Genomic DNA, 24,667 nt, shown 5'->3' on the forward strand with positions numbered 1-24,667 from the left:
AAAGACCTGGAACCAACCCAGATGCCCCGGAAAGATAGACTGGACAAAGAAAATGTGGTATATATACACCATGGAATACTATGCAACCATAAAAAACAATGAGTTTGTGTCCTTTGTAGGGACGTGGATGAACCTGGAAACCATCATTCTCAGCAAACTGACACAAGAATGAAAATCAGACACCACATGTTCTCACTCATAGGCTGCTGTTGAACAATGAAAACACGTGGACACAGAGAGTGAAGCATCACACACTGGGGTCCATTGTGAGGGGCTAGGGGAGGCATAGCGGGAGGGAGGGTGGGGAGGGATAACATGGGGAGAAATGTCAGGTTTAGGTGATGGGGGGATGGAGGCAGAAAACCACCTTGCCATGAGTCTACCTATGCAACAATCTTGCATCACCTGCACATGTACCCCAGAATCTAAAGTACAATTTAAAAAAAAAAAGAGAGAGAGATGGTAAACTTTGTTAAGCAAAGAAGAATGAAAGTTAATAATGAGATGCCATTTCACAAACACTAATGACAAAAAAAACCGTAAACTTGACAATATCAGTGTTAGGATATAGAGAAATGGAGACTTGCAAACATGACTGGGGAGATAGAAATTGCTTCACCACTCATTTTGGTAAGGAATGAGTATAACTAGTAAAGTTGAAGATGTACATACTTTTTAAGAATTTATTGTGGTAAAGAAGATGTGTATACCTTTAGTTGAGTAAGTCCCTAAAGAGTTCCTTCTGAAACTAATGCACACGTGCTAAGGAGACACGTCCACGAATGAACTAACATTGTACATATCAACTTGAATACATCCCAAAATAAAATGCTGAAATTTTTTTAAGTGGACTACAGTGTCATTTATAGAGTTAAACACTAAATAATGTTTGAAAGTATGCAAATAGTACTGCATTTTGTTACTAGGTCCATACATATAAGATAAAAAGATGTTTTTAAATAATAAAAATAATAAATAACAAGACTTTATCATCAAGTTAATGGTTATCTTTGATAAGGGAAGGAGATTATTAGGATTGGGTTTTCACTGTTTTTGCTAAAGAGTCAGTTGTCAGTTTTATCGTTGGTTCATTCAAAGTAATTTTTTAATCTCTGCTATTAAGATTTCTTCTTAGTCATTGGTTTATCTCAGTTTTATTTAGATGAGTTTAGGTGGCCTTTTTTTATTATCCTCCTGGAGTTTGAGGCTCTCATAAATTAACAGATTAAGATTTTTTGACAATTTAGAAAAATACATAATTATTACATTTTCAAATACTTCTGCAACATCCTCTACTCTTTCTCTGAGCAGAGATATGTAACACATACATATAAAAGATATATAACACATACATATAAATATATATAACATAGTATACATATAATATATAGATATACATTTTAAACCTTTCATTGTGTTTTATTTATCTCCTATACAGATAGTCCTCAACTGAACAATGGTTCAATTTATGATTTTTCCACTTTATGATGCTGTGAGAGTGATAATCATTCAGTAGAAACCCTACTTTGAGTAACCATTTTGTTTTTCACTTTTCATACAGTGCAATGAACCCTCCAAATCTATGGGTTCCGTATTTTTGTATTCAATCAACGACAGATCAAAATTATTTCAGAAACAAACAATAAAATATAACAAGACAAAAATAAAAAAATAATACAAATAAAAACAATACAACTTAACAACTATTTATGTAGTATTCATATTGTATTAGGCATTACAAGGTAGAGATGACTAGTATGAGGGAAAATGTATGTAGATTATTTGCAAATATTATGGCATTTTTTATAAGACACTTGAGCATCCACAAATCTTCGTAGTCTTGCCAAGATTTGTGGACAGGGGGTTCTAGAATCAATCCCCCACAGATATAGAGGGACAACTGTATTCAATAAATTACATGACATATTTAATGTTTTATTATAAAATAAGCTCTGTGTTAGATGATTTTGCCTAGCTGTAAGCTAATGTTAAGTGTTCTGAGCACATTTAAGGTAGACTAGTCTAAGTTATGAGGTTCAATAGGTGAGGTATATTAAATGCATTTTTAATTTCTGACATTTTCAACTTATGATGAGTTTATCAGGATATAACCTCATCATAAGTCAAGGAGTATCTGTACTCTTTTCTCTATTTTCCATCCTTTTCTTTCTCCACACTTGAGTCTGGATGGTCTCTTCTGTCCTTCAGTTTACTAATTCACCCACCAGCTGCATCTAAGCAGCTGTTTAACCTGTCCATTTAATTTCTTTATTTCAGCTATTGCATTTCAGGGCTCCAAATTTTCTATTTAGCTTTTTTATAGTTTCTAACTTTCCATCAAACTTCTACATCCTGTCTTTTAATTCCTTGAACATATTAATTGCAATTATTTTAATTCTGATATCTGGATCTGCTGTGGATTGATTTTCATTGTTTTTATTTCTTGCTTGTTTTATTGTCTGTTTTTTGTTTATCTCATGTTTGTTTATTGTTGTTTGGGTCAAGTCTTCTATGCAGAAAATATTTTTATTGAGTATTACATATGAGAAGTGTAGAAAATATCCGAGACTCCATATTATCTTCCTGAAATGTCCCAAATTTACATTGATGCAATCACAGAATGAAGACATTCAAAGTTGAACTTGAATTTCTCCAAGAATTAATTATTTTTAATTAACCATCCCTCCTAAGATCCTAAGTAAAACTTTAAAGTTTTACCAAGGACCCTCTTCCTTGGCGTGCCCTGAACTCTAGTTTCACCATTCCACCTGATGAGGATTCTTAATGCTAAATTCAGCTTCTCAGACCCTGAGCTACTACTTTTGAAATCAACAATCATCTCAAGGAGACGGGTAGCACTGAATGTCAGAATCACCTCTATGGCATTCTCTGCTCCCTCAGATCTCTGCCCTGATCCTTTCTTTCTTCATGGCTCTCTGCTTCCTTTATCCAGAATTTTTAAATGTATCATCCCACCTTTCTAGTTATTCTCATCCACAGTTTTGATCAGAGACAATCTGGTTTGGCATTACCAGAAGCAGAATACCTCTAAGGTAAATTTTGAGTATATCAAATAGCCTATATGTATATATTTATTGACTCAAACATATTCTTTGAATTTGGTTAAAATCTATTCAGCTATCCTCACGAAATAACAACAAGCAAACAAAAAATTTAATTTCATTTATATTCTAATAGAGGCTCTTCACAGGAAAAAAAAAAAAACAAACAAACTAGAACTTGAAATCTATCATGTCTTAGTTTTAACTTATTTTCTGTGATCCCTCATAAAAATGACACAGACTCTCTGTTTTTAGTCTCCTTTAGCCTATCTCACATGTTTATTTGGAAGATTAATTAGAACACATAGACAAAAGCATCTAGTACAGTGCCTGGATCATGCTCATTACTTTATAAATGTTAGTTTCATTATAATTTATAGAAAAAGAGCATATTTGTCATTTCTCTTGCTATTCAAAAGTTTATTGCTGGACTTGCTAGAAAGAAAGAGATCTAACAGATAATAATAATAATAATAGCTGATTCAATAGAATTCTCAGCATGCATGCAAGGATTTAGCATTAGTTCAAGGATTCTGGTGCATAATTACACTATTCTTTCCCTTAAAATGAATCCAATTGTGAATTTTGTTAAAATAGAAAATCAATGTTAGAAAAAAAGTTTTCAAAATAAATAAATAGGAAAGTTCAGATGTGAAAATTACTGAATGACTCTACCCTCTGGCCTCAACAAGGATATATTAGCTGAAAGTGAAATGAGACTGAGCATGGTGGCTCACGCCTGTAATCCCAGCACTTTGAGAAGCTGAGGCAGGCGAATCATGAGGTCAGGAGATCAAGACCATCCTAGCTAAGATGGTGAAACCCTGTCTCTACCAAAAATACAAAAAATTAGCCAGGCATGGTGGCGCATACCTGTAGTCCCACCTACTTAGGAGACTGAGGCAGGAGATTTGCTTGAACCCAGGAGGCAGAGGTTGCAGTGAGTAGAGATTGCATTACTGCACTCTAGCCTGGGTGACAGAGCGAGACTCCATCTCAGCAAAAAAAAAAGAAAGAAAGAAAGTGAAATGAGCCCTTAAGTGCTATGAATGCATCAGGCACAAACTCTAGACTCTTCAAATGCTGACTCTGCCTCAGAGACAGGCATCCAAGTTTACTTCTCCAAAAGGGAGACAGAGACCCAAAAGACTCTTTTTGCTCATGCATTCTCTATGCTAATATCTATGATGTATTAAGCATTTCACAGTCACTATCTTTCTGCATCCTCTCAAAATCTCTCAAAATTGGTGTACCATTATTCCCCCATCTCATCCCATATTCTACAAGTCATATAACATGCTCATAGATGTCATATACCTTACCAAAAGCACACAGCCACAATGTGCTACAGACAATTCAGTTAACATACTGAGTACCTCTTATGTGCCTGGCAATGTGTTAGGCACTGAGGCTACAACAGTGAACAAAACATGTCTCTGCAAAAAAAGATAAGCCAATGGACATGCTCGAAAAACATCTCCTTATAATTATTATAAGATGTTAATGTGACAATTGTTAGGACTATGAAGGAAAAAAAATGTTAAAGGAAGAAGGGCGAAAACAATACTGTAAGGCAGATAGAAAATGTGGTCAAAGGGTAGCCTTGCACCCACCAAGGTCCATTCCCACAGAGACCCAGCCCTAGACCCCTCCTAAAATGCATACTCATTTCTACACTTAATGAAGCATGTATTTCCATGGAAATGTAACATGTGATACGGTCTGGATGTGTGTCCCTCCAAATCTCGTGCTGAAATGTGATTCCCAATTCTGAAGGTGGAGCCTAGTGAAAAATATTGGATGATGGGGAAGATCTCTCATGAATGACTTAGTGCCATCCCCTTGGTGATGAATGAGTACTTGCTCAGTTAGTTCACGTGAGATCTGGCTGTTTAAAAGAGTCTGGGACCTCTCTCTCACTTTCTTTCTAGCTCCCTCTCTCATCATGGGATATGTTAGCTTTTCCTTCGCCTTCCATCATGACTGAAAGCTTCCTAAAACCTCACCAGGAGCAGAGCAGATACTGCTGCCGTGATTCCTGTACAGTCTGCAGAACCATGAGCCAAAATAAATCTCTTTTCCTTATAAATTACCATCTCAGGCATTTCTTTATCACAATGCAAACTGATTAACAAAACATATAAATCAATAAATAAGCTAGAGAGTTACAGAGTAAGGGCTAAGATAAAAGTAAAACAGAGTAGTGAGACACAGAGTAACTGGAAAGGGGATACTTTGGGTACTGTGTTCCAGAAAAATCTCCATGAAGATAAGGCATTTAAGCTGAAATTGGGAAGATGGGAAGTTTGAGGCAGATGCATGAGAACTTAAGGCAGAAAGAGCTCAGTATGCTGGGAAAATGAACCTGCAGCAGAGGGAGTGAAGGAGAGTCTGACCTAAGATGAGGCTGGAGTTAGGAGAGGGTCAGAGCACATGCGAAGTGGTAGGGCTATGGCACAGACTTCAAGGTAAGCGAGTCTCATCTCACTCTCCAGTGGGCAATAACATACTGTTATTCTCTAGATCACAGAGACTGCTCACCAATAACCCAGGTACCAGGGCACAATCAAGGCCAGCACCATTATCTCATTGATTCCATCTGGAACTTGGCAGTTGGTTCCTTTTCACTTCAGTTCACAATTAGAAACCTCCTTGTCCTCATTTTCCCCTTTTATACCCTATGTGTACATTTGTTTCACCATATCAGACTACAATTCCATTTTAAGGCAGACTCCACAAAAACTATCACAATTTAAGCACACATAGTAGGTGCTCAACAAGTGTTAGCTAAGTTGATTACCAAAAGCAGGCATGGACCTAGCAGCTGGAAAGTTGGAATATTCAAAACTGTAGGCTGGTAAGAGTCAAGAAGTAAAGGAATCTCCTAGCTTAGAATGGGATGTGGGGAAGGCGTGGTGGAAAAGGGACTCACTGCCAGGCCTTCCCTGTTTGCTTCTTTGAATTGCCTCCCTCACTTGTGCTTACCCTTAACCTTTGTGCTGGGAGATATGGACCTCAGAATGTGGCCTCTGGTCTCCCAGCCTCATGTAAATGCACTGTCAATGTTTCCAGACAGAGTAACTCAAAGAAAAGGAAAAAGACATTTTTATTGTTATGAATAACTTAATACGACTTCATTTAACACTGTAACTGAAGTTACAATTTAACTTACAATTCTTTAAATTGTATATTTTGTATTGAAATATAGTGAGTCTATGTGGGAGGGATAGAAAAGGGTAGCAGGAGAGCACTTCGTGCCTAGAAAAAGACCTACAATGCAAAATAATAATCATCACAACTCTAGTATTAATAATAATAACAGTAGCTACCATATGTTGCACTACAGTGTCAAAGGGATTTGAGCACTTTATGTATATCATTTTCGCTTCTGCTTACAAAATCACCATGAGGGTGACTACACCATTTTGAAGATAATGGGAAACTCAAGTTCATGGAAGCTAAGTATCTTGCCTAAGGATTCATAGCGAAGGATGAGCAAGGTCGAGAATCACAGATTTCTCTAGAGGACAGTACACTGGTTAAGGATATGGCCTTTGGAGTCAACAGAAAAGACATCCTGGGAAACGTGCCTTCCCTAATCTTTTCGCGTGTTACTTTTCTAAACTATGAAGGTGTTGAACTCCATCATCTCCACAGCCCTTTGTAGCTCAATGCTCCAAATTTGCACAATCCAGACTGGGGCAGGACCACACTAATGTGTCTTTCTTTCCTGTTCTGATCCTCCTACATCAGCTCCCAGTTCCTCCTCCTAACCCTCTAGGCAGACTAAAGCCCAAAAGTAAATTAGAGAAGACAGCTTATTGCCATATTCTATTACTGACAGGGAAGACTGAGAAAAAATGCACTCGTTCAATGGCTCCAGCACTAACAGCAGTGCTTTCTAAGCCACCAGAAGGGCTCTTGAAATAAAGAATTAATGGATGCCAAAACCAGCATCAGGCCTATTGGTGCCAATGGGGTTCTGCATAATTTAGTGTTATACTGTCAACTATGAAATGTCTTTGGGCAACAGCCTAAATTTCCTTTGAACAATGTGAATCTTCAGAAGAAATGGGAACAGGAGAAGGGAGAACAGTGTCAAAAGCACTATAAGAAAGAAGATATCAAAAGTGCATCTGAAGAGTTTGAATAAAATTGTCTCAAAAAATATAAAAGTGGGAAAAAGCAGTATTTCTAAATTAATATATCACTTCTTGAAGTATGTATGTGTAATGAACTAAATAAATACTGTTTGTAGGTCAGCAACTATAGTATTTCATCTACAGACTTAGAAGTATGTCTGTTCAATTGGACCAAAACCTTTTTTAAAAAATCATATTCTTTTCGGAGAAAGTGCAAGATCATTTAATTCAAGATTGCCTTATATTGGGGCATATGAGGTTAAATAGCAGGTGCTAACCTCAATCTTACTGCTTAGGTTACAAAACAGTTCTTGAGTGCCTTCCTTATGTCAGGCATCAAGCTAGTCTCTGGAAATAGAAAAAGGAACAAAATACTCTATAATAGTGATTTCCAACAAATGTTTGAGTAAAAGCATTGTCTGTCTTAAGTTTGACTTTCATATTTGTATACAAGGCCTACTTTTCCTTATGTTCCAGTAAACATACTGTCTCTTTTGGCACCAACTTAATGGTATGCTATGTATCTTTTATTTGCGCCAAGTCTTACTCAACTCTGTGCAGCATTGCATGACCCACTTAACTATAAATTAGAGCAGATGTGACTTTACCCACATGAAGCCTCAGTTACAGCAAAAATCAGTTCACACATTATTATTAATAATTTGACAGCTCACTTCTGTTAGGGATGCTGGTTGAGATCCATTGCCCAGAAGTATTCAAATAGAAGAATGGACCCTGTCACTGTATGATTCAGTGAAAACCTCTATAAGCAAATGTATGTCCTCCACTGGCCTGTCACAATGCCTGAGATTCACACCATGGACATGATTCCAGGATGTTAAAAACAAACAAGCCATCAAAAAAAAAGCATTATGCTTGCAAGTGCCATTTAGAAGGGAAAATACATTAGCTGCCTGAGAATAACTTATTCTAAACAGCACGTAGTCAACCAGCTAAGAGAAAAGGTTCTGAAGGAATGTGACCCAGGATGCTGCTGGGTGAGTTAGAATGGGGGAAATAATAATAAAAAACAGATTATATTTTCTCAAGAAAAGGGGGCCCTGCCCTGGAGATAATAAACATCTCGGAACACTACAGAGAATAAACAGAGCATGGACAAAGGAGAGATGAGCAGAGCCTGAATTGGCACTCCTTACTGCATAGTTTTGTCAAGAAGCTAGATGAATATACAGGATTCTGTTTGCAGATCATTTTTTCCCAGCTACAATTTGATATCTCTGGGTCCAATGCAGACGCTTGTCTAGATCAATAGCCCACTGTGAACAGATCCTGACAGCTGCTGTTTTTCACCCTAACATGATGCTGGTGAAATCTCAAGCCTAGAGGACCTCGGACCAGCCATTCCTAGCTATCAGCCATCCGTTCTTTGGCAACAAGTAATGAAATCATAGAGAAAACCAGAGAGATGTGAAATCAAAGGAACAAATTGATTGAATAAGGCTGGATTAGCATGTGAGAAAAACTGTCTCCCAAATGTTATTGTGGAAGCTCATTTTGGTCAAAGGCATTGCTTTTCTGATCCACTCCATCTCCTGGCTTCTCTCCCACATCTTTAAGTCTCCTGTTCAGTACTTGCTGGATTATAGTGTAGGGAGAAAGAAAAGCAAAATGCTCTTTGGTAACCAGCTCTTTTGTCTTTGTTATAGTTTGAATGTCCCCATCAAAACTTATGCTGAAACTTCAACCCCAGTGTGGCAGTACTGAGAGGCAGAGCTGTGAAGAGGCGATTGGATCATGAGGGCTTTGCCCTCATTAATAGATTAATTCACTCATGGATTAATGGGTTAATGGATTAATGGGTTGTCATGGGAGGGGTATTGGTGGCTTTATGAGAAGAGGAAGAGAAACCTGAGCTAGCATGCAAGCAGGCTCAGCCTCCTTATCTGCAATTCTCTGAGCCACCTTGGGACTCTATATAGAGAGTCATCACCATAAAAATGGCTCTTACCAGATGCGGCCCCTCAACCTTTGACTTCTCAGGCTCCACAACTTAAGAAAAAAAATTTCCTTTTCTTTATAAATTACCCAATTACTGGCATTTTGTGATAAGCAACAGAAAACGGACCAAGACAGTCTTTAAACCAGAAGTACAAATTCTACACCTGTAATCAACAGTGAAAATATAATGGCTTCTCATTCTTTTTTGTATTTTTTAAATTATTATTCACAAAAGACTCACTGAATGGCTTCTGATTCTTATGGAATTTCAGAAATGGTCTTCAAAAGAAACGAGAGTCAGAATCAGTGAATCTATAAATATGCTGAGGGAAATGCAGTGTATGAAGGAGCCATGGATCATTTTCTCAAAGAGTTACCTTCTAGCTGGAAAACCAAGACACAAGAATGACAAATGTGCAGCACACAGGCCTCTTCTCACCTCACCTGCCCCATGATAGACATCACTATTGATCATGGTGTCCTTTCCTGCTCAGCTCACAGGCGACCTCAAATTCCTTTCCAACACAGCACTTCAACAGTTGCTATTCATCTTTCAAAGTTAGAAGAACATGATTTGAGATATATTTGCCATGTCTGCTCACAACTGAAGAGAAACAATAACTGCATATTACCACCAGGTATTCATGTGAAAAGTCCAGTTTTGTGGTACAAGCAGTAAGGCAGCAGGAATTCAGAGGGAAGCTTCATGGAGGTGGGGACTTAAGCTGGCTGTGGACGTTCACGTAGAATTTAAAAGTGAAATACTGAATTTGGTAGTGAAACAACTACTTTTAAAAATTATATTTGTTTGTATTCCCCCTAAAGTAATCTCATGTGCGTCTATTAATAAGTATTAATATGTGCCACACCAGCATTAGAAATTAAGAGGATGGGCCTTGAAAGCAAGGTAGATCTGAATCCTAATCCCAGCTTCATCGCTGAATGTCTGGGAGACCTTGGGAGAGTTAACCAGGATCTCTAAATGTCCTCCTTTGTAAAATTGGCAAACAATAGAACCCAATGCATAGTGTTATTCTGAAGATTAATTGGAGAGATTCCCATAATGTGCTCAGCAGTGTGCCCATTATCATTATCTTTAGGGATTTTTAGGTCATTCTATTTTATCCTTGCTAGGGGTATCTGTTCCTCAAGGCATTTTCTATACCAGAATATATCAAGGTAGAATGAAACAATGATGGCCTAGAAATTAGATAGATGTGCCATTAAATACAGACTTTATCACTTACTAGATGTGTAAGCTGAGCAAGTTGCTTCTGTAAACTCTGCTACTTTATTTGTAAAATAAAGGAAATATTGAAGAATGTAAATAAGTCATACAGAGAAGTGCTGGCAAACCGTTGTTGCTTGGTAGATGGTAATTCTTTTTATATGCAGTATTGTGTCCAGGTTTTCTTCTCTGAATTTTTGAAAACAGATACTGACAAGCTTTTGAAATTTGAAATCCTCAATTGTTTCTCTGCTTTAGATCTACTTTTTTTGGTTGTAAGACCTTGGAGTCTTAAAAATAATAGTGCATTCTCCTTTCCATTTGAGCAAGCAAGAACAAGACTATACTAAGAAGTACAGTGAAGAAGGCCATCAGAACCTTAACACCCAAGAGCCAGGTTTCTTTCTTCCTGGCTTCTTTTGCCCTCCAAATGAGGAATTTCTCTTCTTTAATTCAAATGCAAATAATTTTAGGTGACTCTAAATATCCTTTATCTGACAGAGCTGAGGAATACAGCTCCTCTCTGCTATCTGTTGGCTGGGCTATTTCTCTTAACTGTAAAGCTCCTGCATTTTTAATCTAACTCTTTGAGTCAGCAAAGGAATGCACCCCCCACTGCCCAATATCATCCCTTCTCCAGTGAAAGCTGTCACTGTAGCCTTTAACCCAATGGGCTTCAAGGTGGCTCTGGCAAAACCACTTTGACAGGTAGACAGAGCAGCCTGTCTCCATTTATACCTTTTCCCTTCAGTTTAGCACTCCCTCTCCAGCAGTAACTCCAGCATGGCTTTGCTGAAGTGGACTCATGCTACAAGAAATGGTCCTAAGATCCATATCTCATTTCACAGCAGCTGCCAAGGAGCTGTCAGAAGGTGGTTCTTATCGCCACAGGTCAGATTTAAAGTTGTGACCTCAAGGAAATGTACATGCTTCCTATCCCATTAAAAGTAGCTTGAGCTAGACACTGGCCCACATGGAATCCATCAATTTTGTTTTAGTTGCTGGACTAGTGCTGTTGCTTGCATCGAGAGAAGAAGGAAAGTTGCAGTCTCTCTTAGAGACTGAGATTTCACTCGAAATATTTTTTTCTGCTCAGCAAACACTCACCTATTTACTTCTACAAGTTAAAAAAGAAGAGTTTTAACTCTACAGTACAACCCAAGAATCTAAAGCAAGAGTCAACACAAGAGAGTTTCAGTTCCATTATGGCATTCATATCAACTACTTACTGAAAGGTCTGGAAGAGCAGGTAGATTTCAATGTGAGCAAGAATAGACAAATCACTGGTAATAGCTGTCTGGAACGCTGTGCTGAGAATGCTAAATTGGAAAGAGGGGTGGTCAATTAGCAAATTCTGCCTTAGGTCCAGGATTGAGAAAAGACAGTATATGCCATATATTTACTGACCTTACTCAATGCCATAGCCCCAAGTCAACTTTTGTGCTTACAGGTCTCCATACTTCAATTCCCCATTCTGCCACTATAGTCAGTAATTTAACACTCACATCTAATCACATCATTTCCCCTATGGCTCACATTGCTCTTATACATATGTTCCCTAACATGGTATATAATGCCTAGCATGATGTATGATGTATAACTGGGCTCCAGCCCATCTCTCCAGCCATTCTTCTTATTGCTCCCCACCATAACACTATGCCCTGGATACCCCAAATTTCTCATATTCCATAAAATGTTCATTCTTTTTGAACATGCTTTTCTTCTCTGAAATGCCTTTCCCTATCTTACTCCACCTGTGAAATTCTATACACCTTCAAATCTCAGTTCAAATGGCACTCCTTAATCTCTCCATCCTGGATGCCAAGACCTTTTGTTCACATGATTATAATGGCACTTTTTATATCATATATCATAGTCTTATTAATGAGAATTTTTTTTGGTAAATGATAGAAACCAATTCAGGCTGCCTTAAGAAAAAAAACAGCAAACTTTAAAAAAAAAAAAAAAAGAAAGTTCTATTTACTCTTCCACCTTAACAAAAAGTTTGGAGATAGAGTCTTCAGACATAATTGAATCAAGATGCTCAGATGGTGTCTTCACATCTGGCTCCTTCCTCTCCAGGTATTTCTGTCCTTTATGTTGACTTAATTCTAAGTGGTTGGTTTCTACTTGGAGAACACTTGCACTTCAGATCTGCAAAAAGGAAGTTTTCTTTCCTAATTGTTTCAATAGAGGTCCAGATTTTAGTCGTATTTGTCTGTCATGGATTATTTGCCCACACTTGGAACAATCATTGTGACCAAGAGAAGTGAATTTTCTGATTCTCAAGATATGGGTCAGCTTCCACCTCTGAAGCAGGAGAGGTAAATCAACTGCTCCACCCAAACCATACAGAGAGACAAGGAGAAAGACTATGTTCATCAAAGGAAGACCACGAGTGTTCTTTTCAGAAAAATGAGTCATCTATTCCAGGCAGGTAAAATATAAAAACAGCACATACACACAAAATGATGAGTTTTGAGTTTATATGTGTCTTTTCCCCACCAAACTAAGCCCGTCTCACTCATTCATAGTACCCTGTGGCAGAGCCCTCAAGGACAATGTAAGGACACCACTTTTCCTTAGCTCTTTGGGAATGTATAGTAGCTCCATTTAGTCCCTTGAGAACATGGTTATTAATTGTCTGTGTTTACTGAATATTTCCTCATTCTGTGAAGCAATTTATGAGTCTTGGTGCAGCTTGCAGAGACAAGCATTTCTCGAGTCTCCTGCTTGACAAGCACAGAAGGAAATTTATGTGTTGTACTGTGATACGTATTATCTTTACTTGCTAATGAAATTTATTCCGGTTTTTGTGTTTATTTATAGCATACCAATTCTGAACTGATGCAGTCATTAGAGAATGGCTTATACGTGACCAATTTAAAATATTTAAAACCTCTTATTATAGTGACAAAAGGATAAGGGAGTTAAAATGAATAAGGAAAGAGAAGTTTTCGTTACTGGCAAAAGACAAAAAAGGAAATGAGAGGCCTCTAGTGATATAGATATATATGCATTTTATCTGAACATTTATTTGAAATTGTATTTGATTTATAAGCCTCAATGTGCAGAGAAAAATCCTAGTCACTCATGGCTAATCCAGAAAAGACTAAGAAGATTGTATGAATATTAGCCTTTGACTGTGTTATAATACATTTAATGGTTTTTTTTTCTCCTCCGTAACGCCCCAAAGTCTCCCGTTCTGTGCCTGATATAGTAGGAAACACAATTGTTTTATAGTTTTAAAGACCTGTATTCAAGTTTCTGCCTGCAATATTCTGGCTGTATTGTCAAAATACACAGTTGTATATTTTGATAACCAAGGAAGGCAACCAAGACAAAATTCAAGAATATTTGTTTTCCATTACAAAATACACAAGAACATAAATTTCAAACTGAATATATGGCAATAAACATTACATTCCTTTAATTTAGCAAACACTTATAACACATTGTGCCAGGCATTATTCTAGGTGCTTTATATATATTTACTCATTTAATTCTTACAACAATGCTTTGATGCAGGTACTAATATTATTCCCATTATACAGGTGAAGATACTGAGGCACAAGGTGGTTAAGTAACTTGCCTAGGATTGCATGTTCAGTGAGTGACACTCGTCAATTTGACACAGGCACTTGACGCTGCAGTTCATGCTTTAGGCCATGCAGTATGCTGCTATTTACTATGCTGAATGGCTTCTCCAGTATGGCTTTGGAGTAAGACAGGTCTAGGTTCAAACTTCATCTCTACCACCTGCTAATCAGTGACTTAGGCAAGTTATTTCAACTCTCTAATCCTAGGTCTGCATCTGTTAAATGAACATAATAATATCCATATAAACCCACTAGCACCATACCTTGCACTCAAATGTTAGCTTTCTTTCTACAGACATACATGCTAATTGCACACCAGCTTAGGATCTAACCCCAGCCACTGAGTACATGTGGCTTTAGGAGAACACTCAAAAGAAAGCACAATTCTAGAAGTCACCCAGTGAGTTCAGGTAGAGACAAAAAAAAACAAGTATTTCAGGCTTGATATGCAAAAGCAAGTTTGGCTTTGAATCGTCCAATTCATTTTGGGATTGTCAACCTAGCTTGTGAAATGTTGTCCGTAGTCCAAAAGTCACATTAGGATTTCAGGAAAGAAGAACTAGGCTATTGATCTGCACATTCAAGAGATATCAAAGATTCAGTGTTCCCCTGCCACAGAGTAAGTGAATGAGTAGTGCCAAAGCAGTCCCTACACAGTGATGTCATATGTGTGAAATCCTTCAGCAGAAGACAGGGAGGCCACAGCCAAAGAGAAGATTCTGGCTCCAGGAATCACCCAGCTGGTGTTTTCTGACAATCTAATGACCAAATTGAATAATCTGTATAACCAATCTAACTGATTATATTGAAATGAATTATGAAGATGGTTAAAAAAAAGATATCCAGGCAGTCTAGGGGTACATTTGCATTTCCCTATAGACCCCCTATAGATTTATGTAGACATAAATCTACAAATCTAAAAATCTTTTTTAAAAAATGAAAGTATAGCTGTTTATTTGCTTCCAAACAGTTGCCTAGTATATGACCTGTAGACACATAGCCATATGTAATCAGAGTCCATTCTCACTGATCTAAAATATGAGAAAGGACTGTTATTCATCTCCATAACAACAATTTATTGAGCAACTCTTTGTTGGGCACTGGGCTAAGCACATAAGGTATGTTATGTAATATAATCCTCACAACACTATTTCGATGCAACAAATATAACTATTATCTACATTACAGATAAGGAAAGTGGCTCAAAGACTGTAATCAGCTTTCCCAGGTCCACACAGCTGATTTATTGGTTTCAATACTCTCACCCGCAAATCAGAAACACCTAAGTTCAACTAAAGACTTTATTATCCCAGGTAACAGCAAGGTTATTAGAGGCAGAGTGAGCCCTGAAGATGATTGATTTGCTTGACTAATAGCTTAATTGTGCTGTTAAGGTGAGGTCCAAAGTTTCTTTCTATTTCTCAGCTCCCCCTTTCACAGGCTGCAGCTTTCTACTACTCAACTCCTCCTTTCACAGGTTTCAGGTATCATATCTAGAGTCACTTCCTGTGGATTTCTTTTATGAGACAGAAACTTTCCTCAGACACACATCCCCATGCTTCCAAGCTTCCCTTCATGTCTTCTGGACTCAGAATATGTCACATAGCCATTCCTAAACCAGTTACTTAGGAAAAGGTATAGAATTATCATTAAACTAATTGGGCCACATGGAGGCAGGATGATGCTGAAAAAATATTGGTTTCAGATTATTGGATAGGAAACAATATTGAATGGGAAAACAAATAGCAGATTGGCTCTTTGTTTTCCTCTTGTTGTTGGCTATAAATGAACAGTAATGGTCACTGCAACCAAAATAGCAATAAAAGGCAAACACAGGTGTGTCCAAAGTAGATGTTCTTAATTAGCGCACTCTACTGTATAGTAGGTTTACATTCCACTGCCCAGATAAACCAGAGGCCTTTATCCCAGTGCTATCAGCCCAGAGATTCTGCAAAACTCCTGTTAACTGGTCATCTTGGGACACAATCAGTGCTTCTAGACGTAGATCCAACTGTGATAGCTTTCAAACTGAACTACTTGCTTCTGTTCTTGCCACCTTTCAGTCTGTTTCTCATCATGGCTCAGGTGATTGGATTCAAATTTAAGCCAAGTCATGCCATTCTGTGTTTAAAATCCTCAGCAGATATCAATAGTTATTGGGATAATGGCGAAAAGCTTTGGCCTACGACCATGCATGTTTGCCTCCTACCTATCTCTCCAGCAGCCTCTCTCTCTGTTCTGGCCAAACTAGCTTCTTTCACGCCATCCTCTCATGATTTTCACATGCGAGTCCCTCTATTGGGAATTCTTTTCCCACTCTCTTTACCAAATCAACTCATTCTTTTGATCTGGGATATACCATGTCTTCCTCAGAGAAGTCCTTCCTGACCTTTGATAATATCAAATCACCATCTTAGAGCCTCTCATAGCACCACGTTCACCAGCAGTGAACTTACTACACCAAGCATGAACTAGTATGTTCACTTACTACAGTTTCATATTCTGTTTATTTGAGAGATGAATTGATTAATCATATGTGCTCATTAGTCTATAAACCCACTGTCTTAGTCCATTTTATGTCACTATAAAGAAATATCTGAGGCTGGGTAGTTTATAAAGAAAAGAGGTTTATTTGGCTCACATTTCTGCCCACACTTCCAGGAAACATGGCACCAGCATCTGCTTTTGGTGAGGGCCTCAGGAAATTTCCAATCACAGCAGAAGGCAAAGAGGGAGCAGGTGTGTGTGGTGAGAAAGGGAACAAGAGAGTGAGGGGAGGAAGGTTCCAGGCTCTTTTTAACAATCAGATCTCACAAGACAAAGAGTGAGAACTCAGTCAATCTTACATAATGGCACCAAGCCATTCATGAGGGATCCATCCCCATGACACAAATACCTCCCCACTAGGCCCCACCTTTAACATTGGGGATCAAATTTCCACATGATATTTGGAGGGAAAAAACATCAGACCGTATTATCCATGAAAGCAGTGATGGATTCTGTGTTTGCTGCTTTGTATCTCCTGTTTTTAGCACATTGTCTGACACATGGTGAGTGCTCAAGACATAAATTAAAAACAAATTAGAGAACCCAACAGTCCCACACTCTATCCCCTTAACCTCTTCACTACTGTAATTCATCTCACTCATTCTCACTCTCCACCTCCACCTAGGCAGATTCACATCTTGATCCCAACCTCCTGACTCCCAATCTCTGTCTGTCTCTTTTGGCTCTGCAAACTCTAAGAATTTGGACTTAACCTCCAGGATCTTTGTAACTAGTGCATGGTATAGCCTAACTTCAGCAGCTGGATTTAGAAAATGACTAAAATGTTCTCAAGTTCTTAAAATGTATTATGAATAATGAATAGGCAAACAAGTAAACAAATTGGTAGTACAGTATAAGATTAAAAGCCCAAGCTTTGCAACTTATAACAGTGATATCTTAATATACTAAGTGTATAACCAGTTTAGCTACATAACTTCTCTCAGCATCAGTTGCTTCAGTATAAAATGGGGATAATGATATTGATCTCACAAGATTTTCATAGGTATTCAATAAGCTAATGTATGTAAACATTTAGCCTGGAAATGGAAGCCATTATTAACAAACCAAGTTCCTATAATGACAAAAATGTTCATCTCAGAAAATCTGCCTTTATAATGAACCAAATTCTTTAATAAAATGATGGAATGAATTCAGGAAAAGGGGGTTAAAAACTATTGCTATACAGATTTCAGGTAATGGACGTAGTTAATATAACTTATTCACAAGGCAAAGTGCTTGACTTTTTGAACCCAGTTAGTCCATGCTGTGCTCAGAACCCCAATGAAACTTTTAGATCCAATAGAGTACTAAAATCCAGGTCAATTGTTCTGTTTCCCAGAACCCAGTCCTAGATTAGATTCTCTGTATCAAAACTTTTTCTGTGTTAATTAACTCACTCCCTTCTGCTCTGTTAAACTTGGTATTATTCTGCCACTTAGTTTTGAGAACAAACAGTAGTTCTCAGCAGCAGTTTTCCATGTTTGCATATTCTAGTTGTATTCTCTGGCACTTTAGCTGTATGTCACAAGAAAAGACAAGAAGAATGTTTTCCAACAGCTGTGGCAGTCTATGGCATATAAACCATTCACCAGCATTCTACAGCAAACATCATTAATCAGAATGTTCTTTTCGACTAAAACCCACATGGAGTTTCTTATTCCTTCTCAATGCCAAATGACAAAAGCTGTACCACTTAATTAGAGTTGATATGTAAGATATAACCTCTTCTCCATGCTGGACTTAGGAAAATGTTCTACAAGAAACCAGAAATCTAGTTATCATAGCAAGAAACACAAGTGTAATCTTATAAAGGTATCACCCATGAGGACTAGCTTTGCAATATTATCGCAATCAAAGAACTACAAAGCAGAAATAAAAAAGAACTGCAATCTAGAAACAAAAAAATAATAATAAAGGCAAAATTGCCCAAGTGCTTTATTTCATTTTCAAATGCCTTGAAGGTAATGTCAATGATCTCAGGCAACTGTATTTTAAATTTTCACTTTTCTTTTTTCTCCACTCCTTCACAGACTTCTTCCATGGTTCACTTGTCAAAATCCTCAAAATATTTGTCACTAAGCCCTATAACATCCCCTCTTGCCCTTGTTCTGCTCCCAATTTTCTCTAAATTTGTATCACTGAAGCACAAAAAGCTAGTCTGGAATGATATGGAAGGGAGAAATACTGAAAAGGGTCATATCAGTATCATCTTTCACAGCAGGGGTAAAGAGAGGATTCAGAATTCTCACACATTAGAAACGTTTAGATACACCTAGGCTGTAATTTGGGGGCCATTACTTTGTCCTTCCTCCATCTCAGGAATCAACAGTTCTCATTATCAGTGCTGGCGTTTGCAAAAACGATCCCAACAAGCCAAATCTAAGCACAGCTTTGGCATAAGGAATGGCTTTTTTGAAGCTAATGCTCAGAATTCCCCACAGAGCTTGTGGAAAAAAAAAACCAGCCACTTCAAATGATGAGAGCCTATTTCCTACTGTAAAGCCACCTTCTGTCTCTCTCATCTCTTCATCATGTAACAGAAAATGTGAAAGGAGAGGAGAGAAACTGCTAAGAAAAAGACAGCCTTGATTTCATTCATTAAAAGAACCAAAAATTAGAAACAAGTAACAACTTTATTGGCTTTTGCTTCATCTCAAAACATAAAGGTCCTGAGCAATAAAAGATCCAATAAAAACACAAAAAAGGACTGATAGAAAGTGCAACCCCTCACCGTCATTTCCCTAACTTTAAAGGAATCTTGATCTTTCTACTGATAGGCAGAATTGTTCTTCTTGCTTTGACTCATAAAAGTTTTCATTACTGACATCCAATTTTATTTGAATTCTAAAACTTTTTTAGAATATGTACCTTACACAGCCATGAAACCCAGGATAGCACAGCTTTCCCCAGGGCCCTCTATAGTTCAAGACAACCAAGCACCTATATTCTGATGCTGTGAGGGATGAATAAGACAAAAGTCTGGAGGAAATAGAGTGCCAGAAAAGCTCACACAGGTCAGAAGCAAATCTCTAGAAGAGAGAGAGCCATCTGAGCCAGGGATTCTGAAGTCTACCAGACCTACTTAGAAAAGACATATATTCAAATCAGCAAAGCGCCTAACATGCCTCTTCTGACCCAGGGTTGAAGGCACCCAACGAAAAGTCCCTATGGCTACATTCCAGCACCTCAGGAGACAGCTCTTGACATCCCTATCCTCCACCCCAAACTAGCTTGCTATTTTGTTGTCTTTGGTTCACATTCCAATATCTCATACATGTATGAGTTTACTCCATGGGAACAGGTAAGAATTGACTATGTTGGTCATGGAAAATTCTATTTGAGTTGAGCTTAGGGAAGCCCCTCCCCTTCCTCATAATCAGGTGATATGCTTGATGACATAGGTCATTCAGAATATTTGAAGAAGTGCCCTTTGGTCTTCTAGGCCACACTGCTTCCCAGTGATACACTCATTAGACACACCTGCAAGATCCCTTAAATGTAGATACCCCTACAGATTTCCTGTGAAACCTGAGCACAGGACATTTGGTGAGAGATAACACTAGGCTCCTAGTGTCCAGCCTTGTAGGTGAACCATACCGATTTCCCTCTTGGTTTTTCTCATCTCCCGCCAGGCACTAAAAAAGATTGGACTACTCTCCCCATAGCTGTTATTGTCTCTTCTTTTATAAAATATTCAAATAAATGTCAAAATACCTTTAGAATATTCCCTTGCTGTTAAAAAGGGTAAGGAAGTTGTTAAAAGCAGATAGCTAAAATGCTTCCCTTTCACCCATCAAAATCTGATCTTTTTTCCCCAAACTATGCACTTCCCTGGGATCTGTGGGAGGAAGAGGTAGCATGAGGTGTGAGGAAAAATGTTGTCATTCGTGTTTTTCTCCTTTTCAGGAACAGCCAAAGTAGAAACAAAGAGGAGGAGAGAATATAAAAGATTAAAGCTCTATGATTGCCTTATAAGTATTAACTACAGCAAAATGATATTACATCAGCATCGAATTACATTAAATTCTCTGAGAGAGAGGAGGGAAGGGAAAGAAGAGATTGTTGGCCAATTTCAATATTACTTATAGTAGGGAAGTATCAGACACTATCCAAAACAGATAAATGTTTTGTATAAAGGTATAATATGGGTAACCATTAGACAGAGCATCCAGATCTTCCTAAATGCTGCTATATCAAGAAGAAAAAAGAAAGAAAAGAAAAAGAAAAAAAGCAAGCAATAAAATAAACCCATAGTGAAACATTATTGATACATACACATATCCCCCACATCACAGAAAATAAAGCCATATAACACAACTGAGATCACAGCTCTTAATCATATCAATAAATATAAATGGGCATAACAAATCTATGAAAAATTTTCAGATTTGACAGCAAATCATAATTCAACACATCTGAGAGACACGTGCAGAACAAATTATGAAAGATTAAAAGTAAAAAGATGGACATATGAATAAGCAAAATCCAATTCAAAGGCATAATGGAAGGGGAAAAGTCTATTATTATAAGGATAATAACTATTATTATTATTATAGTAATAACACCTAAGTAAAATCCATGAGAAAAAATATAAAATATTTCTGAATAACACAAAAGCAGACTTGAACAAATAAAAAGACTTTCTTTCTATATTCGAGACAAGGAAGTACCAACATCAAGTTGGCAGTGCACCCAAAGTTAAATTTTATACTTAGTGAATACCACTAAAATTTCATCAGGTTTCTATTTTCCTAAAGATAAAGTTGATTAAACCATTAATTTGGAAAAACAGCAAAAGAAAAAAAAAAAAAAAAAAAGAAGAAGAAGAAGAAGAAAAAAAAATAGGAGGGGGAAGCCTAGCCCTGCCTGGTATTAAAATGATTTTTCAAACCTATAAAAACTTTTAAAATGTGATATTGGTATATGAATAGACAGAAAGACAAATGGAACAAATAGAATATCCAGAAATAGATCTAATCACTTGTGAAAATTTAGCATTTAATAACTGGAATGTATAAAATTAATATTTTTTATTAATTCAGATTCACCATCTCAAATGAATTGGGAAAAGATTAACGTTTTAATAAGTGGCATTGAGATACCTGATAAGTCATATGGAAAATGATAAAATTGGATCTATTCCTCACTCCATATACCAATATAAATTCCAAATGGGTCAGATTTAAATATAAGACTATGGCCAGGCACAGTGGCTCACTGTAATCCCAGCATTTTGGGAGACCGAAGTGGGCAGATCACTTAAGGCCAGGGGTTTGAGACCAGCCTGGCCAACATGGCAAAACCCTGCAGTGGTGCACATCTGTAGTCCCAGCTGAGGCAGGAGGATCGCTTGAACCCAGAAGGTGGAAGTTGCAGTGAACCATGATCCCACCACTGCTGGACAATAGAGTGAGCTCAAAAAAAAAAAAAAATACAATAAATATAACACTACTACTATATCGTACTATAAAAAAGCATGGTCTAAACTTGGGAGTAGGAAACATTTTCCTGTGACTCAAAATCTAGATGCAATAAGAGAAAAGTTATATAAACTTGACATAAAAATTAAAATTTTTAAAACTATACAGCAAAAAATCTCTTAATTAAAAAAAATTTTTTAACCCAGAGAAAAACACTCACTACTTTTTTCAGGGATGATGAGTTAATATTATAAAACTACAGGAAAAAAATCAATAAATTACAGTAAACTGGGGGGCAAGAGATACAAACAGACATTTCGCCAAAAAGTAATGTAAATGCCTCAACTTAACCATGGGAAAAGAGACTCAATCTTACTACCAATAAAACAAATGCAAATTAAGACTATATATACTATTCCACCCAGAATGACAAAAAAATCTAAAACTCTTTCCTCCAACTCTTTTGGAAAGGTTGGAGGAAACACTGTCAAACATTGCTGGTACAAAACAGAACAAACCAATTAAGACATTGACAGTATCTAGCAAAACTAATAAGCATTTACCCTTTGACTCAGTAATCTCACTTCAAGGACTCCATCCCAATGGCAAAAATAGAAAAAGATGTATGCAGAAGATTATCTGCAACAGCACAATTTATTACTGTAAAAGCGTGCAAACAAACCAAATAGCTATCAATAGAGAACTGGTTCAGTGGTCAGCAAACCACAGTGCACAAGACAAATATTCAGGGCTGTTTCTATACACTCTCTCTGTTGAGAGTGGTTTTACATTTTTAAAGGACTGTAGAAAAAAAAAAAGTGTGACAAATATGCAATTATCTGGTTCTTTACAGAAAATGTCTGCCAAACTTGGCTATGAACCAGTGTGGTATATTGTGCAATTAAGAACTACACAATTATAAAGAAAAATGAGGATCCCTTCCTTATACCTTATACAAAAATAAACTCCAGATGGATTAAAGATTTAAACATAAGACTAACACCATGAAAACTCTAGAAGAAAACCTAGGCAATACCATTCAGGACATAGGCATGGGCAAGGACTTCATGACTAAACCACCAAAAGCAATTGCAACAAAAGCCAAAGTAGACAAATGGGATCTAATTAAACTAAAGAGTTTCTGCACAGCAAAAGAAACTATCATTAGACCGAACCGACAACCAACAGAATGGGAAAAAAATTTTGCGATCTACCCATCTGACAAAGGGCTAATATCCAGAATCTACAAAGAACTTAAACAAATTTACAAGAAAGAAAACAAACAACCTCATCAAAAGGTGGGCAAAGGATATGAACAGATACTTCTGTAAAGAAGACATATATGAGGCCAACAAACATATGAAAAAAAGCTCATCATCACTGGTCATTAGAGAAATGCAAATCAAAACCACATTGAGATACCACCTCACGCCAATTAGAATGGCGATCATTAAAAAATCAGGAGACAACAGATGCTGGAGAGGATGTAGAGAAATAGGAACACTTTTACACTGTTAGTGGGAGTGTAAATTAGTTCAACCATTGTGGAAGACTGTGTGGTGATTCCTCAATGATCTAGAAATAGAAATACCATTTGACCCAGCAATTCCATTATTGGGTATATACCCAAAGGATTATAAATCATTCTACCATGAGCACACGTACATTTATTGTGGCACTGTTCACAATAGCAGAGACTTGGAACAAACCCAAACGCCCATCTATGATAGACTGGATAAAGAAAATGTGGCACATATACATGATGGAATACTATGCAGTCATAAAAAATGATGAATTTATGTCCTTTGCAGGGACATGAAGGAAGCTGGAAACTATCGTTCTCAGCAAACTGACACAGGAACAGAAAATCAAACACCACATGTTCTCATTCATAAGTGGGTGTTGAACAATGAGAACACATGGACACAGGAGGAGGGGAACATCACACACCAGGGGCTGTAGGGTGGTAGGGAGGCTAGGGAGGATTAGTAGGGGGTGGGGGGATTGGGGAGGGATAGCATTAGGAGAAATACCTAATGTAGATGATGGGGTGATGGATGCAGCAAACCACCATGGTACATGAATACATATGTAATGTACTGCACATGTACCCCAGAACCTAAAGTATAATAAAAAAAAAAAGAAAAATGAGGACTAAAAACAACTGCAATAGATTGAAACACGAACATGTGAGTTGATACAACATGAAAAAACAACAGCTGAGCACGGTGGCTCATGCCTATAATCCCAGCACTTTGGGAAGCCAAGGAGGGTGTATGACAAGGTCAGAAGTTAGAGACTAGCCTTGCCAACATGGTGAAACCCCTTCTCTACTAAGAATACAAAATATTAGCCGACATGGGGGCAAGCACCTGTAATTCCAGCTACTCAGGAGGCTGAGGCAGAATTGCCTGAACCCAGAAGGCAGATGTATGTTGCAGTGAGCCAAGACCACACCACTGCACTCCAGTCTGGGCAACAGAGTGAGACTCCACCCCTCCCCCCAAAAAAACCACCACCAACAACAAAACAGCTCATTGCTCATTTTTGGAGAATGCCAAGAAACAGGCAAATAAAATAAATGAATCGAGCATTTAACCCACTTTTCTTAAGAAACCAGTCACTACTACCATGACAAAAAGAGGGGCAATAAGGTATGTGCTTCTTGACATAAATACACACCACCATACATGGAATAATGCAGAAAACA

General features: G+C 37.6%; 1 protein-coding gene across 3 annotated transcripts in view; it reads right to left on the reverse strand.

Moving 5' to 3' along the window:
* Positions 1-24,667, reverse strand: part of PRELID2 (PRELI domain containing 2) — a 299,465-nt gene that overhangs the window by 102,992 nt on the left and 171,806 nt on the right. The window contains exons 8-9 of one of the 3 annotated variants that reach the window (XR_004258376.1): positions 11,621-11,710; positions 4,037-4,057 (exon numbers count right to left, since the gene is read on the reverse strand). The exons of 1 other annotated variant lie outside the window; for it this stretch is intronic. The gene's annotated coding sequence lies outside the window, so the exon portion shown is untranslated. Of the gene's footprint in view, positions 1-4,007; positions 11,711-24,667 lie in introns of those variants that run through there. One more of the 3 variants, XM_032243759.1, reaches the window with a different exon arrangement.

The sequence above is a fragment of the Sapajus apella genome, unplaced genomic scaffold (genome assembly GCF_009761245.1).
Source record: "Sapajus apella isolate SASKATOON/1434 unplaced genomic scaffold, GSC_monkey_1.0 scaffold1, whole genome shotgun sequence".
NCBI classification, from domain to species: domain Eukaryota; kingdom Metazoa; phylum Chordata; class Mammalia; order Primates; family Cebidae; genus Sapajus; species Sapajus apella.